The sequence below is a fragment of the Culex pipiens genome, chromosome 3, assembly GCF_016801865.2.
Source record: "Culex pipiens pallens isolate TS chromosome 3, TS_CPP_V2, whole genome shotgun sequence".
Taxonomy (NCBI): domain Eukaryota; kingdom Metazoa; phylum Arthropoda; class Insecta; order Diptera; family Culicidae; genus Culex; species Culex pipiens.
The window spans coordinates 72,689,302-72,701,358 of NC_068939.1; the positions used below are offsets into that span (position 1 = coordinate 72,689,302).

The 12,057-nt window shown below is 33.7% G+C and overlaps 1 protein-coding gene across 3 annotated transcripts in view; it reads right to left on the minus strand.

Annotated features, from left to right (window-relative positions):
- LOC120416540 (serine/threonine-protein kinase NLK) overlaps positions 1-12,057 on the minus strand; it is a 208,746-nt gene that overhangs the window by 65,165 nt on the left and 131,524 nt on the right. The window lies entirely within an intron of this gene.

Genomic DNA, 12,057 nt, shown 5'->3' on the forward strand with positions numbered 1-12,057 from the left:
CAAAGTTTCAACATTTCCATGGAAAGTGTTTTTAAATGCATTTTACACTAGTTCATTTGTTTTGCAATCATTAGTTTTAAAAAAATGAGAAATTTGACGAAATTTAAAATTTTAGCAAAAAAAAAAACTTTTTGCAATAAGGCCGTTGCAAATATTTTTCAAAGTTTATGTCGCCCCCCTCACCCCCCCGCCCCTCCTCCTTCAAAATTGGTCCGAAAAATCAGGGGGCAAAAAAAATATTTTTTCAAAAATCTTCAAAATTTTAAAAAAATAGAAGTAAAATCAACTTAAAACAATCTAAAAGGCATTTTCGGCAATGATAATCATATTTAGCATGTTTGGGCTGGATTAAAAGTATTTTGAATTTTTATAAAATTCCAATGTACAGCACCGCAAAAACTTTTTTTTTGCTAAAAAATTAATTTTCGTCAATACTAAGGTATTCTGGAAACTAATGATTGCAAAACAACTGGGGAGGTGTTAAATGCATTTTTAAACACTTTGTTCATTCAAATTTTTAAACCATGGCTCGTAAATTCAATTTTTAAACTTTTTTATTTTTTTGCCACCCCCCCCCTCGACTTTGGTCAGAGTCGAGGGACATAAACTTCAAAAAATATTTGCAACGGCTTAATAAACATCGAAAATTTTCAAAAATTCTAAAGATTTTTTTAATTAACCCAAACATGCTCGAAATGATTCTAAACGCAGGGGAATGCGTTTTAAATTAATTTCAGCTGATTGCACTCAAATTTTCATTAAATATTGAACTTTTTTGAAAAAATATTTTTTTCGCCCCCTGATTTTTCGGGCCAACTTTGAAGGAGAGGGGGTGGGACAAAAACTGGTACCGACCTTATTAAAATATTTTGGTGTGCCTATGGTATTATAAAAAATTAGAAAACTGCAAACTTCTAGTTAAAATAAAACTGAAAGTGGTCATTTCTCAAGAACAGTGTACTTTATCATAATTACTTTCGATAGCAAAACTTGATTTAAGATTGAAAATTTAAGTTTTTTTTAGTAGGATTTTTGCCCGTTTATGCGGGTTTGTCCCCCAAAACAAATAAAAATAATAAAAAAACAGATTTTGGGAAAATGATTTTTAATTTAAAAATTAATTTACAAATCGGCGACCTTTCTTACTTTCTCTGAATAGTCCTCATTACCACCTACAACTTTGCCGAAGACACCAAATCGATAAATAAATTCCATCAAATGATACAGATTTTCTAGCAAACAACTTTAAATAAAAAAGATTGAACTGTTTTTGCCTTCCTCACCTTACTGAGGAAAGGCTATAAAATCACTCGAAAAATGAACTTCTTAATTTGACCTCGTAGACCCACCTTCACGTATACCTATCGACTCAGAATCAAATTCTGAGCAAATGTCTGTGTGTGTGTCTGGATGTGAGTCCGTGCACCAAAAAATATGCACTCGATTATCTCAGCACTGGCTTAACCGATTTGGACCGTTTTGGTCTCATTCGATGCGTCTTGGGGTCCCATAAGTCCCTATTGAAAATTATGAAGTTTAGTAAAGTACTTCAAAAGTTATGCTAAAAAAACGATTTTGGCGTATGTCCGGAAGATTGTAAAAAGGGTGGTTTTTGTAAGAAACCCTGTCATGTTATACATTTTCAGAAAGGTATTAAAAAGACCTTTCCAATGAGCCCAAAACATTGAAGATCTGATAACCCTATCAAAAGTTATTAGCACTTAAGTGTTATTTATACACTTTTTGGAGGCCGGATCTCAGATATTTCAATGAAAATGATGTCCGGGTCCATCATGCGACCCATCGTTAGTTAGATGATCGAAAGACCTTTCAAATGAGTCTAAAACATCAAGGATCTGACAATCCTATAAAAAGTTATTGACACTTAAGTGTTATTTATACACTTTTTGGAGGCCGGATCTCAGATATTTCAGTAAAAATGATGTCCGGGTCCATCATGCGACCCATCGTTAGTTAGATAATCGAAAGACCTTTCAAATGAGCCTAAAACATCAAGGATCTGACAATCCTATCAAAAGTTATTGGCACTTAAGTGTTATTTATACACTTTTTAGAGGTTTGATTTCAGATATTGTGATAAAAATATTGTCTGAATCTTCCATGCGAACTATCGTTGGATAGGTTTTTTTTTATCAGACCTTGCCGATGAGCCAGAAATATTGATGGTCTGCGAACCATATCAAAAGAAATGAGTAATAAAGTTGATTTGTTAAACATGTTAAGGGGGAATGTTGCTATTTTTACTGAATCTATTGACTTTATGAATATGAGGAAGGCACCAACCACCTAAAGGTGGATTAAGAAACGTTTTTTTTTTGTATTTATAAGAGATTTATGTGAGGATCCAATTGACTCATTTTTTTTTGTTGGAAAAAATGCTTTGTTAAGGCGCCATCAGATTTAATTTTAACACTGACTAGACTCCCGTTTCACGCACAAAACCGTAATTAAAAACTCATGCGTCATGGGTCAGTTATGCATAAAGCGGTCGTAGAGTGGTCTAAATTTGACTTTTAGAGGTTCATTGAAGGGCTTAACTAAGTAAGCTCGATTGGGGGAAATCTCGAATATCCCAAACCAGGTTGATTTTCAACATGATTTTTTATAAGAAAAGTACAGCCATCCCTCATATTCGGAACAGTTTACAGATCGGCCAATGTTCAAAAAATCATAGCAAATCGATAATTGAACTTAATGATTCGCTTTTACCTTCATTTGAAAGCTTTTCTTGCGATCTTTCGAATGCTGTATCGAACAACCGCAAATTTTAACTTTAATATCAAGTTTTTGAAGAAAAACTTTGACCCTTGAAATCCACAAATTCGGAACACTTTTTTCTTACGGATGTAAACAAACTTTGGATCTCTCCAGAAGTACATATTTGTAACAAAATAATGACTTCACACAATGCAACCAGTGAAACTCAAGCTTAGTGATGTTTTATCCATGGTCTGATAACTTTTTTTGTGAAAATATCACTTAAATGCAGGTGTTCCGCAATTGTGGGAGGCACAATAACATCCCACAATCATGGAACAGGCAATTTGGAGGCAGTGTTTTGCTGCCCACGATAAAATAGTCTTGAAATGAAGTTTTTTGTTCAATTTTACTATTTTTACTAGTGAAATAGCAAGAAAATGTCCAAACAAAGGTCCTAAAAATAGTTGGGTCAAGAGAAAAGCTGTATTTGGCATGCTATTGACAAATTATCACAAAAGTGTTCCGAATTTGTGGGTGTTCCGAATATGTGGGATGACTGTAACTACATTTTCGTTTTTGACTGATTTTGAACACATAAGCCATTCTTGCGAATTTCGTCAACATCATAGGCATGCAGGCCAGCTTCATGAATCTAAATTTACCACACAAAAAAGCAACCACATTTGTCCAGGAATTTTCCTTGGAATCGACTTTCCTTGGTAAAGCAGGTTGGTTCTCCGGTGATCCTGAAAGACCAAAACCACATTCGATGTAAATTGTTGCGGTAACAGCAGCAGCAGCTGGTCAGTCAGAACAATTTGGCAAGCGGGCACTATTTCCGAGCACCACAAACGAAAAATGGAACGCACATGGTTCAATTACCAATGGTGAACCCCGGCGCTGGGTTGGGTTCCAGGACCCACAAAAACATCGAGCAATTTGCACTAAATGGTTAGCTCGTTTGCCGAACCCTTTGAACTGCAGTGGATTTGCTGTAGCATTGCGTGTAATTTGTCGATGACAGATGGATCGACACATGGAAAGTTCTCTTTTTTCTGTCGGGCGTTTGAAATCCAATTTGACGGGAGCCATCGAATTCAGCTGCCCTACAACGCAAACCGACACGGCTGGTAATTTTGAAATTTCAATTACAATAAATCAAAGCTCAACCTCACTTTGTGTGTAACCCGCTCGCTGCGTTGACAGCTCGCGCGAATCACTTGTGGGGATTTGCCGTTGCGAGCTGAAATTTTCCGGAAAATTTCCGCTTTCAACCATACTTGACCAGAAAGGGGGAACATATGGATTAACGGAACCTGAGGGCCACAAAACCCGATATAATTCATGTTCATTTGCGTGCCCTAGATGTCGATCCCGGAAAATTGACACCGCGGGATTACCGGGGGGGTATCTGGGATGACGACGACGATGGGTAGATTCTGCTGAAATATTTATGTGGCTTGCAGTTCTGAGTTTGCTTATTTGGCCGCAGCAATGGCTGCCGGAGGCAATGTGGTTCTTACATGCACATTCGCACAAGCGCGTGGGAGGATTGGTTATTATTTAACAATAATTTCGGTTTGGCCAGAGCTAGTGGATTGTTCGGTGTGGATTTGTGAAAATGATTACGAATGGGGTGGAAATTTTATCCCTTGTCCTGCAGTTTATATTCAAAAATAATCTCCATAACTATGCATGTTTGTTTTTATTTAGATATTAGGGTAATTCTCTATCCACTCACACGAAATCGGGAAAAGTTGCCCCGACCCCTCTTCGATTTGCGTGAAACTTTGTCCTAAGGGGTAACGATTGTCCCTGCTCACGAATCCGAGGTGTTTTTCAATAATTTGCAGCCTGAAACGGTGATGAGAGAGAAATTTGGTGCCAAAGGGACTATTATTTAAAATTAGACGCCCGATTTGATGGCGTACTCAGAATTCCGAAAAAAACGTATTTTTCATCGAAAAAAGCACTAAAAAAGTTTTAAAAATTCTCCCATTTTCCGTTACTCGACTGTAAAAAAAAATTGGAACATGTCATTTTATGGGAAATTTAATGTACTTTTCGAATCTACATTGACCCAGAATGGTCATTTTTTCATTTAGAACAAAATTTTTCATTTTAAGATTTAGGGTTTTTGCTAACTTTGCAGGGTTATTTTTTAGAGTGTAACAATGTTCTACAAAGTTGTAGAGCAGAAAATTACAAAAAATTTGATGTATAAACATAAGGGGTTTGGTTATAATCATCACGAGTTATCGCGATTTTACGAAAAAAAAGTTTTGAAAAAGTTGGTTGTCGTCGATCATGGCCATTCATCGTCACCCGCGACAGACACGGACGACGCAAAAAGTTACTTTTTCAAAACTTTTTTTCGTAAAATCGCGATAACTCGTGATGTTTATAAGCAAACCCCTTATGTTTACATATCAACATTTTTGTAATTGTCTGCTCTACACTTTTGTAGAACATTATTGCACTCTAAAAAATAACCCTGCAAAATTAGAAAAACACGAAATATTAAAGTGAAATTTTTTGCTCTAAATGAAAAAATGACCCTTTTGCGTCAATGCACAGTGGTCCAGATCGCAAAATTAAGTGGAAAATTGATTTTCCGAAAAATTGTGACGTTTTGGAGCTTTGGTGTCTTCAGAAGAGTTGTTGCAAATGGAAAGGGGCAACTTTTGGTTTGGTTGAAAATTAGGGTGGTTCACGATTAGGGTGATTTTGAAAATCTAACTTTACAGTAATATTTTTGGGATTTTTTTCGTCTTCTAGAAAGTTGTTGGGCTAACCAATTCAAGCAACTTTGTCGAAGACACCAAAATTTTATCTCGTAATCTACGCCGTAATTTACATGGAAACCCAAAATATGACCAAAAATCGATTTTTCGACATTTTGGGTCAATTCTGAGGACAGATTCAGATTCAGCGGGCAAAATTACATGGAAAAACATATATTTGGACAATTTTCGAAATTCGTTAGGATGGTCCCATAAGGTTTTCCCTTTAAAATTAGACTTTTTCAAATGAAGATATCTCGAGTTTAAAGAAAAACACCCCTGGGATTTTTCCAGCGTTTGTAGTGCTGGATCTCGTCTTTCAAATGCAACCTGGCGCTTAAAATTTGGCTTGCGCCATTTCGAGATATTTAAGTTTTAAATTTGCATCTTTTTTACCTTAAAATGGCTGTAACTTTTGACCCTTAAGTCCAAATTGACAAGTCAAAAAATGAAAATGTTCGTTTTTTAGAGCTCTAAAAGTGCTCCGAGTATCACTTTTCTCTAAAAGTTAACCCTGAATTGCCACGTTCAAAAAACTGATTTTTGAAGGTTTGCTCAGATGCTTTCTATAAATTTGGTCATAGAAGGCGTAGATTACGAGATAAAATTTTGGTGTCTTCGACAAAGTTGCTTGAATTGGCCAGTCCAACAACTTTTTAAAAGACGAAAAAAATCCCAAAAATATTCTTGTAAAGTTAGATTTTCAAAATCACCCTAATCGTGAACCACCCTAATTTTCAACCAAACCAAAATTTGCCCCTTTCCATTTGCAACAACTCTTCTCAAAACACCAAAGCTCCAAAACGTCACCATTTTTAGGAAAATCCATTTTCCACTTAATTTTGCGATCTGGACCACTGTGCAATGTAGATTCGAAAAGTAGGGGAGAGTGGGGAGACTTGATCCCCGGGGACACTTGATCCCAAGCCTGTATCTCATCAGCATGTGGGTAAAACAATTAGCTTTCTTCTAGTGAGTTGTGCAAAATTAACTAAAACTCATTGTAGAAAACAAAGAAAAAAAATTAAAAAATGTTTAGATTAAGTTACACACATTTTTCTAAAACGAGCTGCCAAAAACTTCCAAGAGATCTTTTTTCTTTGTTTTAGTATGTATAGAAAACACTCAAAAATTATTCAAAAAAATATTTTTTATACATGAATTGTTTGATAAACTTATCAACTCCAAAACCCTTACGCATTTGATGTTAAATTTATCGTCATACTATTTTTACAATCAATTGTTTAAAAAAGTGCGTTTAGGGAGACTTGATCCCTGCATTTTTACAGTCACTGGAATCAGCCTCAAGATTAATTAATTGGGCTGGGTTTTCATACATAGTTTCCTTTAGTATAGTTGTACATAACTAATTGCAGTTTGAACCTTTTTTCAAAAGTTTTGTAAACAAAAATTTCCAGCTTTTGTAAACATGCTTAATTTTGGTCTTAAAAATAATATTTTAAGTTTTCAAATATTTTACATACTAAACTTGATATATTTTGAACACAAACGTACAGGTTTTATGTGAAATTGCTGTAACTTATAGAAAATTAAAAGTTTGGATGAATAAGAAACATTTTGCTTAAGATTTCTTCAAAATGTTGAAAGGGGGATCAAGTTACCCCTAACATTTTTAAAATGCCGGTTTAAAATATTTTTTTTAAACGCTTGGCATGATTCGAAGAGTTCATCTGATGAAATATCCTTATTAGCCAAACACAGATGAATGTTTAAGCTTTCAATTCATGCAAAAAGTTTATAGTTTTGTGATAAATTGACAGAGTTATGTGCGATACAAAAAAAGGGGATCAAGTCTCCCCACTCTCCCCTACATTAAATTTTCCATAAAATGACATGTTCCAAAAAAAATTTACAGTCGAGTAACGGAAAATGGGAGAATTTTTAAAACTTTTTCAGTGTTTTTTTTTTCGATGAAAAATACGTTTTTTCGGAATTCTGAGTACGCCATCAAATCGGGCGTCTAATTTTAAATAAAAGTCCCTTTAGCACCAAATTTCTATCTCAACACCGTTTCAGGCTGCAAATTATTGAAAAACACCTCTTTTTTCGCATGTTCAAAAATGGAAGGGGTCGTCCCGCCCCTCCGTCACGAGATATCAAAAAACGGACCTCGGATTCGTGATCAGGGACAAAAGTTACCCCTTAGGACAAAGTTTCACGCAAATCGAAGAGGGGTCGGGGCAACTTTTCCCGATTTCGTGTGAGTTGGTAGAGAATTACTCAAATACAAACTCAAAAAATATTTATAAAACACAAAATAAAAAAGGCCAATGCAAATTTTGTATCAAGTTTTATTCCCTCTTCATTATCTCTCAAAAAAATCTTAAAAATATGTTATATAATTAAAACTAAATAATAAATTACTAAAACTATGAAAAAAAAATCAAAAATCCTGAAATAGAAATTTATAGAAAAAATGCGCAATACTTGAACATCAGGTTGGTATAAGAAATAAAATAAAGAAAAAAAAGTGAAAAAACTGTTACAACTTAAAAAACCCATAAAATTTGAAAAAAAAATTTGAACTCAGATATTTAGAAATCCAAAATATGAAATTTTTATTTTGATTTTAAATTTCAAAATTTAGAACTATGAAAAATTTAAATTTTAGAAATTATGAAATTGTTTTTCAAAAATAAAAAAATTAAAACAAAAATTCAAACCTTCAAAAAAATTATCTATAAATAAAAATTACCTCATTCAAAATTTTTGATGTCTAAGAATTTAAAATTTTTAACCAATGAAATTGTGAAATTGGAATACTTTCTTTTTTTAGATTTTGATGCTTTGAACTTTTGAAATGCGGTCACATCTGACGTTTCACGTGTAAATGCGTAAGTCACGTTGAAATGTATCCCGAAAAACTCAATTCCCCGAGATCTTGCGAAAGAGCTATGAGATCAACTTGGAGAATTGTTGAATTCATATTTATAAATTTTTAACTTTGGAAAGTGTAAAATTTGAAATTGTTATATTATCGTCATCAGGGGTGAGTATGCTTCATACAAAAATGCTTGTTTGACCCCCCGGTAACTCTTTTCTGATGTAATATTATTTCAATTTAGACTGAAAAAGTTCCAAAACACTGGAATAGTAGTGAATTTACACATTTTTAGAGGTGAAAGTAAACATTTTTTTATGACAGAAAAATTGTACCCATTCCCAGATGAAATTTTACTATAATGTTTTTTACTATGTAGCTGAAGTGGAATTTTGGCCAAGACTTCTGATAATCGATGTATTAACTAATGTTCTGCTCACTTGAGGGATATTCCGCCAAGCGAGCAACAGTACACAAATCGCAACCCTTCGCAGTTCTCCGCGAAGAACGTTGTCTAAATCCATCAGCAGTTTCGCGAAACTACTCGTACAAGCATTTTCTGTAGAACTCGTAAAGTAGAGTCTGCAACGACCTGGGTTCGTCTATAACATACACTTGTGGAATGCAACGATTTTGATTGATAGTGAACTATTCAATTGGCCTGGTCATAGTATGAGGTTTGAAAGAAGGGACGGTGCTTAATTTGCATATCGTTGATTCAGCCAATTTCTCAACTTCGGGAACAAATTGTTCTTGCGTATATTTTACAATACCTTTGCATGGGAAAAAATAGAAATACTTGTCCCGAAGGGTTTAAAAATTGTTGAAATGGAAATTCTAACAAGAAGTGTAGATTAGTAGATTAGTACGTGATTTTAATGGAACTTTTTTTAACACAAATTCCCCATTGCATAATAGTTGTTTTATCATTTTCACAAGAATCATAATCGACTCATGCAATGTTGTAAAGTGACCTAATTATTTGCCCATCCGGGCTTTACGGTTCCTGCAAAAATCACACACAAACCGGGAAGCAACCACCTGGAATGGTGTGCTTCCCATCCCGTTTGGATGCTAATTAATTAAAATTTCATAGCACCGTGTGAACATTTTTCTATATCTCGTGTGTTGCAATTTTACAGTGATTTCAGAGGCGTGAAAATCTAGCATACCTCGTTTGCGGTAATGATCAGGTTTTCACAGCTCAGAACACGCCCTGGACGTGCCTGTCATTCCACCGCTGAATCTCCGCGTAAAATGGGAAATTTAATTTAATTTTACTCTTCCCTGGCGGAGCACTAATTGTGCCAATGGTAGGGTGGTTCTTAATCACAAGTTTTTATTGTGAAACGATCCGCAACGAATTTCAACTGTACCACCCTAACCTGCATGGAAATCCCACAGGACACGCGAACCTGTCAGGTGGTGAAAGAATTCCGAACACAGGCAGTGACGGGACATCACGTCGTTAATTTTATTTACACCTCTGCTATACGTCCACTCTTCCCTGCTCCTGGACTACTCTAACTCTACAAGTGAACAGTTCCGATGAAGTTTTCCGGATCCTTCCGGAAAATTGTCCCATCGTGACCCCCACCCCCTACTCGCAAAGCTAAGACCTACATTCCAGAGAAACCTTCGAAGAAGTTTAGCCCTTCGGTGGTTAGCCATAAAATCATCACCCGTCGGAATCGAAAAAAGGAAAGTCCGTTTTCGGCGAAGTTTTCGGCTGTTGATCAACACGGATGGTTGCGAAGAAGGTGGGAGGGTTTTGCGGTACTTCTTAAGAAAAGATACACCATTGGTGAGAAAAGTAAAAGTTTCCTGTGAAGGTTTCTGATGAACTTTTTGTTGGCTTCTGATAACACACCTTATTTTAGATAGAATTATTATTTTCGTGGATCTCAGATATTTTTATATTTAATACATATTTTTTTAGGATTTACAAAATCCTCTCTGCGCTGAGCACGTTTTAATTTTTATAAATCATGTTCTTGGATTGCCACTCCAGACTTGATATATCCGATGATGTGATTTTCTGAAGGTTTCTTAAAAACTTCGGACAATCGAATCAGTATAATTTTTTTTTAATTATTTTTTTTGTAATTTCTATTTTTGTATTTTTTTGTAATTTTGTATTTTTAGTAATTTTAGAAATTTAAGTTATTTAAGTAATTTTAGTCATTTTTGTAATTTTTGTGTGTTTTGTAAGTTTTGTAATTCAAGTAATTTTAGTAATTTTTGTATGTTTTGTAAGTATTGTAAATTTAGTAATTTTAGTAATTTTAGTAATTTTAGTAATTTTAGTAATTTTAGTAATTTTAGTAATTTAAGTAATTTTAGTAATTTTAGTAATTTTAGTAATTTTAGTAATTTTAGTAATTTTTGTAATTTTAGTAATTTTAGTAATTTTAGTAATTTTAGTAATTTTTGTAATTTTTGTAATTTTAGTAATTTTTTTTAATTGTTGAAATTCTTTTATTTTTTTTAGTTTTTGTATTTTTTGTATTTTAGTATTTTAGTATTGAGCAGTTCTCTACGGAATCGGTCTTTTTTCTTTAATTTTAATTTTTGTATTTTTTAATCCGGCTGAAACTTTTTTGGTGCCTTTGGTATGCCCAAAGAAGCCATTTTGCATCATTAGTTCGTTCATATAATATTCCATACAAATTTGGCAGCTGTCCATACAAAAATGATATGTGAAAATTCAAAAATCCGTATCTTTTGAAGGAATTTTTTGATCGATCTGGTGTCTTCGGCAAAGTTGTAGGTATGGATATGGACTACACTGAAAAAAAATGATACACGGTAAAAAAATTTTTGGTGATTTTTAATTTCACTTTTTGTCACTTAAACTTGATTTACAAAAAAACACTATTTTTAATTTTTTTTATTTTTTGATATGTTTTAGAGGGCATTCAAATGCCAACTTTTCAGAAATTTCCAGAATGGGCAAAAAATCTTTGACCGAGTTATGATTTTTTTAATCAATACAGATTTTTTCAAAAAATCGAAATATTGGTCGCAAAAATTTGTCAACTTCATTTTTCGATGTAAATTCGAATTTGCAATCAAAAAGTACTTTAGTGAATTTTTGATAAAATGCACCGTTTTCAAGTTATAGCCATTTTTAGTTAACTTTTTTTTAAAAAAGTCGCAGTTTTTCATTTTTTTAAATTAGTGCCCATGTTTGCCCATCTCTGAAAAAAATATTTTTGAAAAGCTGAGAAAATTCTCTATATTTTGCTTCATTGCAACTAATGGTCCGATATGCAATGTAAAACTATGAAACATTAGTGAAATTTTCCGATCTTTTCGAAAAAAATGTTTTCAAAAACTTAAAAATCGAGACTAACATTTCAAAAGGGCGTAATATTGAATGTTTGGCCCGTTTGAAATGTTAGTCTAGATTTTAAATTTTTGAAAATATGTTTTTCGAAAAGATCGGAAAATTTCACGAATGTTTCATATTTTAACATTATAAATCGGACCATTAGTTGCTGAGATATCGACATTAGAAAATTGCGGGTTGTTGGGGTGAGACTTAGAAAACATAAATTTTCCTGTTTTTTAACCTTTGCATGGCAATATCTCAGCAACTAAGGGTCGTATCAACAAAGTGCAAGGAAGTAAAATATAGAGAATTTTCTCAGCTTTTCAAAAATATTTTTTTCAGAGATGGGCAAACATGGGCACTAATTAAAAAAAAAG